The sequence below is a fragment of the Arachis hypogaea genome, chromosome 11, assembly GCF_003086295.3.
Source record: "Arachis hypogaea cultivar Tifrunner chromosome 11, arahy.Tifrunner.gnm2.J5K5, whole genome shotgun sequence".
NCBI classification, from domain to species: domain Eukaryota; kingdom Viridiplantae; phylum Streptophyta; class Magnoliopsida; order Fabales; family Fabaceae; genus Arachis; species Arachis hypogaea.
Window position 1 is genome coordinate 97,375,783 of NC_092046.1, and position 6,827 is coordinate 97,382,609.

The 6,827-nt window shown below is 34.1% G+C and overlaps 1 non-coding gene across 1 annotated transcript; it reads left to right on the forward strand.

Moving 5' to 3' along the window:
• The first annotated feature begins 329 nt into the window (after positions 1–329).
• LOC112724845 (small nucleolar RNA R71) lies at positions 330–437 on the forward strand. Its single transcript, XR_003163989.1, has one exon. It is a non-coding gene; the product is annotated as a small nucleolar RNA R71 (small nucleolar RNA).
• Positions 438–6,827: the final 6,390 nt, after the last annotated feature.

The following is a 6,827-nucleotide window of genomic DNA, read 5'->3' on the forward strand; positions in this document are numbered from 1 at the left end:
GAAGATGCTTCTTTAGTACTGTTGGATGCAGCTTGCAATCTATTCAGACTCTGAGAAATCATATTGACTTGCTGAGTCAATATTTTGTTTTGAGCCAATATGGCATTCAGAGTATCAATTTCAAAAACTCCCTTCTTCAGAGGCGTCCCATTGTTCACAGGATTCCTCTCAGAGGTGTACATGAACTGGTTATTTGCAACCATTTCAATGAGTTCCTGAGCTTCTGCAGGGGTTTTCAAATAAAGAGATCCTCCTGCAGAAAGGTCCAATGATATTTTTGACAACTCAGACAAACCATCATAGAATATACATATGATGCTCCATTCTGGAAGCATGTCAGTAGGACACCTTTTGATCAATTGCTTATATCTTTCCCAAGTTTCATAGAGGGACTCACCTTCTTTCTGTCTGAAGGTTTAGATTTCCACTCTAAGCTTGCTCATCTTTTGAGGTGGAAAGAATTTGGCCAGGAAAGCACTGACCAGCTTTTTCCAAGAGTTCAGACTTTCCTTAGGTTGTGAATCCAACCATGTTCTAGCTCTGTCCCTTATAGCAAAAGGGAAAAGCATAAGCCTATAGACCTCGGGATCAACTACATTGGTCTTGACAATGTCACAGATTTGTAAGAATTCAGCTAAGAACTGATGAGGATCTTCCAATGGAAGTCCATGAAACTTGAATTCTGTTGCATTGGAGAAACTAATTGAGGCTTAAGCTCAAAGTTATTTGCTCCAATGGCAGGAATTGAGATGCTTCTTCCATAGAAGTTAGAAGAGGGTGCAATAAAGTCACCAAGCATCTTCCTTGCATCTCCACCATTGTTATTGGGTTCGGCCATGTCTCCTTCTTTTTTGAAAATTTCTGTCAGGTCCTCTCCAGAGGGTTGTGCCTTAGCTTCTCTTAGTTTCCTCTTAAGGGTCCTTTCGGGTTCAGGATCAGCTTCAATAAGAATGTCTTTATCCCTGTTCCTGCTCATATGAAAAAGAAGAGAACAAAGAAAATATGGAATCTTCTATGTCACAATATAGAGATTCCTTTATGTGACTAGAAGAAGAGAAGAATAGAAGAATGAGAAGAGAAAAATTCGAACACAGAGAAGAAGAGGGGGTTCGAATTATGAGAAGAAGAGAAGTGTTAGTAATTAAATAAATAAATAGAAAGAGATGAGAGTGGGAAGAGTTCGAATTTAACTAAAAAGAAAAGGAAAATATTTTTTTGGTTTTTATTTAAAAACCAATTATAATTCAAAAATTAGAAAGAGAAACAAAATAAAATTTGAAAAAGATAAGAAATAGTAATTAATTTACTTAGTTTTCAAATTTTAGAGAAAAGTTATGACTGGAATAGAAAACTTTTTTAAAATTAAACAAAAAATTAAGTAGTTAATTGAAAAAGATTTGAAAATCAAATTTGAAAAGATAAGAGGTTAGAAAAGATTTTGAAATTTGATTTTTGAAAAAGAAATGATTGAAAATCATTTTGAAAAGGATTTGAAAAAGAAATTTAAAAAGATTTGATTTTTAAAATTAAAGTTAAATACTTGACTAACAAGAAACAAAAAGATATGATTCTAAAATTTAAAGATTGAACCTTTCTTACTAGGCAAGTAACAAACTTAAAATTTTTGAATCAATCACATTAATTGTTAGCATTAATTTTGAAAATATGAAATAAAAATAAGAAAAAGATTTTGAAAATCAATTTTTTTTAAATTTTCGAAAAAAATAAAAGAAAAATAAAAAAGATTTGATTTTTGAAAAGGTTTTGAAAAAAAAAAGGATTTTTTTATTTTGAAAATTTGACTTGACTCATAAGAAACAACTAGATTTTTAAAAATTTTTCACTAAGTCAATCCAAATTTTCGAAATTTATGAGAAGAAAAAGGGAAAGATATTTTTTTATTTTTGAATTTTTAATGAGGAGAGAAAAAAACATCAAAATGACTCAAAACATGAAAATTCAAGATCAAAACACATGATGCATGCAAGAACACTTTGAATGTCAAGATGAACACCAAGAACACTTTAAAAATATTTAAGAAAACACACACATGCAAGATACCAAACTTAGAAATTTTCAATGTTTAGACACTAACAAATTGAAAATGCATATGAAAAACAAGAAAAGACATAAAACATGAAAATGCAAGGATCAAACAAAGAAAATCACCAAGAATAACTTGAAGATTATGAAGAACACTTGCATGAATTTTTGAAAATTTTCAGGAAATTAAGAAGATGCAATTGACACCAAACTTAAAAATTGACACTAGACTCAAACAAGAAACATCAAATTATTTTTGGTTTTATGATTTTATTAATTTTTTTGGATTTTTCAAAAATTATTTGGGAAAAAAAATAAGAATTTCAAAATTTTTAATAAGAATTCTAGGAATCATGCAATGTTAGTCTAAAAACTTCGGTCCAGGAATTTAGACATGGCTTACTAGCCAGCCAAACTTTCAGTGAAAGCTTCGGTCCAAAACACTAGACATGGCCAATGGCCAGCCAAGCTTTAGCAGATCATTACATACAACAGCTAAATTGCTGAGAAAGACAAAGAAGCTCTTCTAAGGATAGTTGAAACCTCGGTCCAAAAGATTAGACATGGCTTAACAGCCAGCCAAGATTCAACATATCTCATGAAACTCTAGAATTCATTCTTAAAAATTCTGAAGAACATAGAATAATTTATTTTTTTGAAAATAAAAATAATAAAAACAAAAAGCTTAAAAGTAAAATAAAAGTACCTAATCTGAGCAACAAGATGAACCGTCAGTTGTCCAAACTCGAACAATCCCCGGCAACGGCGCCAAAAACTTGTTGCACGGGGATTGTTTGTTTCCCAGCAACGGCGCTAAAAACATGGTGTACGAAATTGTGATCTCAACGACGCCAAAAACTTGGTACGCACGATTGTAATTGACGTTAGGATTTTTACTAGTAAAGAATTTTATAAAAATAGTCGCGTTGTAGATATAGTTTCTAAACCAACAGATATCCCTTCGTACAAACATTTTGGTTGTCACAAGTAATAAACCCCTTAAAAATTGATAACCGAAGTATTTAAACCTTGGGTCGTCTTCTCAAGGAACTGCAGGGAAGTATGTTCTTATTATTGGTTATGAAGATTGTAAATCGGAGTTTTGAAGATGAGGAACAAGTGATTTGAATTGCAATTAAAATAACTAAAAGACTGTAAAATAAATAAATAACTGTAAAATAAACTTTTGGCAAGGTATGAGAAATTGGAAGTCCTATCCTAGTTATCCTTATCAATGATGATGAAGATTGAATCTTAATTCCACTTAGTTAGCCTTTACTTAAAGTAAAGAAAGGTCAAGTGACTAATTATGTTGATCTTCAAATCCTAGTTAATCCCTAAGGAAAGATTGGGATTATTGAAGTTCAATTCAATTAGCAAAGATAACAATTATCAATCATGTTGAGTTTGATAACTCCTGAGTTACTAATTTCTTAACCAAGACCAAAAAGGAAAAGTAAATCTACTGGAATAAAAATGTCTTCAGATTGGAAGCAACAGTATCCTAAATAAAAGAGAGCAATAATAAACTGAAATACCTCAAATAACATTAATTCAAAGAATAACTGTAAATTAGAAGAATTCATAAATTAAATTGAGAAGCTAAATAAAAAGGAATGTTGAACCTGATAAAAAGAGATAATCCTGAAAGCAAAAGAAATCCTAATTCTAAATCCTAAAAGAGAGAGGAGAGAACCTCTCCCTCAAAACTACATCTAATTCATGAATACTAACTAATTGGAGACTCCCTCTGAATGGATGTATTCCCCCACTTCATAACCTCTGATTTGTGCCTTCTGGACTTGGATTTGGGCCAAAAAGGGCTTCAGAAATCGCTGGGAGCGTTTTCTGTACTTTCTGGTGTGTGGCCTCTGTCACACGTCTGTGTGGGTCACGCGGTCGCGTCATCTGAAGTTTTCCTTGTCACGCGGTCGCTTCAGTCATGCGTCCACGTCATATGCGTTTCGCTTAAGGTGCGCGATCGCGTCACTGCAAGTTTCTTCAAAAACTCTGTTTTATGCTTTCCTTCCAACTTTGTATGTTTTCTTTCCATCTTTTAAGTCATTCCTGCCTTAGAAGATCTGAAACTACTCAACACACGAATCACGGCATCGAATGGAAGTAAAGGGTAATTAAAATAATTATTTTTAAAGCATAGGAAACATGTTTTTCACATACATCACATAATAAGGAAGGGAAAGTAAAACCATGCAATTTATATGAATAAGTGAGTGAATGATTGAATAAATCACTTAAATTAGGCACAAAGTATATCATAAAATATGGGTTTATCAACCTCCCCACACTTAAACAATAGCATGTCCTCATGCTAAATCCAAGACAAAGAGTAAGGTAAGGTTAAAGTGGTGGAATCTCATGCAATGCAATCTATTCTAAATGCAACTACCTAAATAAATCATGCAATTCTAATTTGTTGTTCCCTTGTGTATAAAGCTTACATGTAGTTGAATTAATTCACATTCTCAAGGAATCTTATATATATAGCCAAACCTTAGATAGTGATAAAGTACCTTTACAATTGTGATGGGAGAGAAAAACATTTTACAATTTTGCAAGACAATTAATAATTTAAGCAGAGATATATGTTGATGAGCTATTTAACCCTCACTGAAATTTGTGTTTACTCTCTAGTCACTCAGTGTTTATTGGGTTAATCACTCTATTCTTCTTTTTATCCATACTTTCTATAACTTTTTTCTTCATCTAACCAATCAACAATTATAGAATATAGGCACACAAAAATCATGAGGTCTTTAATTAAGGTTGTAATGGGGCCATGGTAAAGGTAAGGGTATATATATAAGGCTAAGTGAGCTAACTAAGTGAATCCTTGATTAGTCTAAGATCTCACCTAACATACATATTTTGTAAAGCAAAGCTTCTTTACCTATTTTCCCATATTTTTCCCACTTTTTATGTTACATGCTCATATTTTAATTTTTATTTATTTTTATCCCATGTGCATCGCTTTTTGCATTTGGGGAATTCTTTTGTATCCCCTTTATTCAAATACTGAGAAATAAATTTTTTTTTTAAATGCACATGGTAATTAAATTATTTTGATTTCACATGAGCATGCTTCCCAAAACTTTTAAAAATTAAAATTTTTATTCTTTTTAACTTTCTACCCTTTTGTTTCTGTCATCCATGTTCCCATAAGGTTCCCACACTTACACAATACACAATTTCTATCTTAATCTAACCAAGGATTCAACTTGGGATTTTTATTTTATTTTTCTGCTTAAGGCTAGTAATGTGGTTATAAAACAAGAGGGGATTTAAAGGCTCGAGGGGGCTAACAAGGGTGATGTAAAAGGTAGGCTAAATTGGGAATAGTGAGCTAGAATCAAACAATGGCCTCAATCACTTTCTTGGTATGTATCTATATTCTATAATTGGACATATAGATTAAAACAAAGTAAAGAACACCAGAATAAATAAGAAGGGCGGAACACACATGAATAAAAATTATGGTTTGAATGTAACCATGCAATTAAGCTCAAAACTCACAGGCTGTGTGTTCTCTAACTCAAAAATCATATATCAGTTATATATGTCAAGCAAGTAAAAATTAAGAGTTCCCATTATTCTCAATGTAAATCTTAATGTGGCTTTAAAGTTCTAGTGTTTCTCCTTGATGAAATGTTGTTAACTAACTAACATGTAATGCTATATATACAAGGTGTGGGTTTTTTTTTTATTCTGTTAAAGTTTCTAGTTTACTTCCTTTTTATATTTTTAATTTAAACTAAGTTATCTTATGCTAAAAAGGGTAAACTATACTAATTAATCCACATTTTCTATAACTAATAAGTTAGAATTGCAACTAAACTAAATGACTAAAATATGAACTAAAGTGCAACATGCAGAAATATAGTAAAAATACATGAAAATAGCAATGTATAAGTACTGAGAAAATAAAAATAAAAATAAAGAGAAAAATACAGAAAAATAATAAAGTAAAAAGAGTCTGTAGTGGTTCACCAAAAAAAATATACGCCAAAGATGGCGACCTCCCCACACTTAATATGAAGCATCGTCCCTGATGCTCACTCAAGCAAAGTGTGTAGGGGTGTCATCACTGGAAGGATGGGTAGCTGGAGTCTCTGTGGTGGTGGTCTGAGGATCTGCCTACTGCAGAGGAGCTGCTGACTGAAAAGGAACCTCTGGGTCTGCAGCATGAATCTGATGCGGGGCCGGCTGAGGTGATGCATCCTGCTCCGTGCCTGCCTGCACAGCCTCTCTCTGTGGATGGGTCTCCACCTCGTGATCATCCGCCTCCTCCTCAGATGGCTCTAATGGGGTGTCAGGCTCGGAGGGGATGTCGCTGCCAGAACGGATCATCAGTTTCAGGTGCTCATAGCGTCACTTGCTGCGACGCTCAAATCTCTCGTATCGCCGCCGGTTGCGGTGCTCCATCTGGTCTAGCTGCTAAAACAGACGGTGCACTAAGTGATAAACTGGCTCTGAGGCAGGTGGAGGTGCAGTGGTGGTAGCAGGGGTAGCTGTAGAGGAAGAGGGGCCGGCAGATGGTGTGGCTGTCTCATCAATAGGAGTGAGGAATGGAGGTCTGTAGCCCAAAGCCAGAAAGTTCCTGCTGTGAGGGATAATTTTCTTGCATTCTGCAGTAGGTGGTTTCTCATCAGCATCCTCCCAAGGCACGTCAGCTCGACGGCCAAGCTGTGTAATCAGATATGGAAAGGGGAGAGTGCCTCGGACGTGGACCCTGGCCATGTAATACCGAATGAAGCATGGCAGGTACA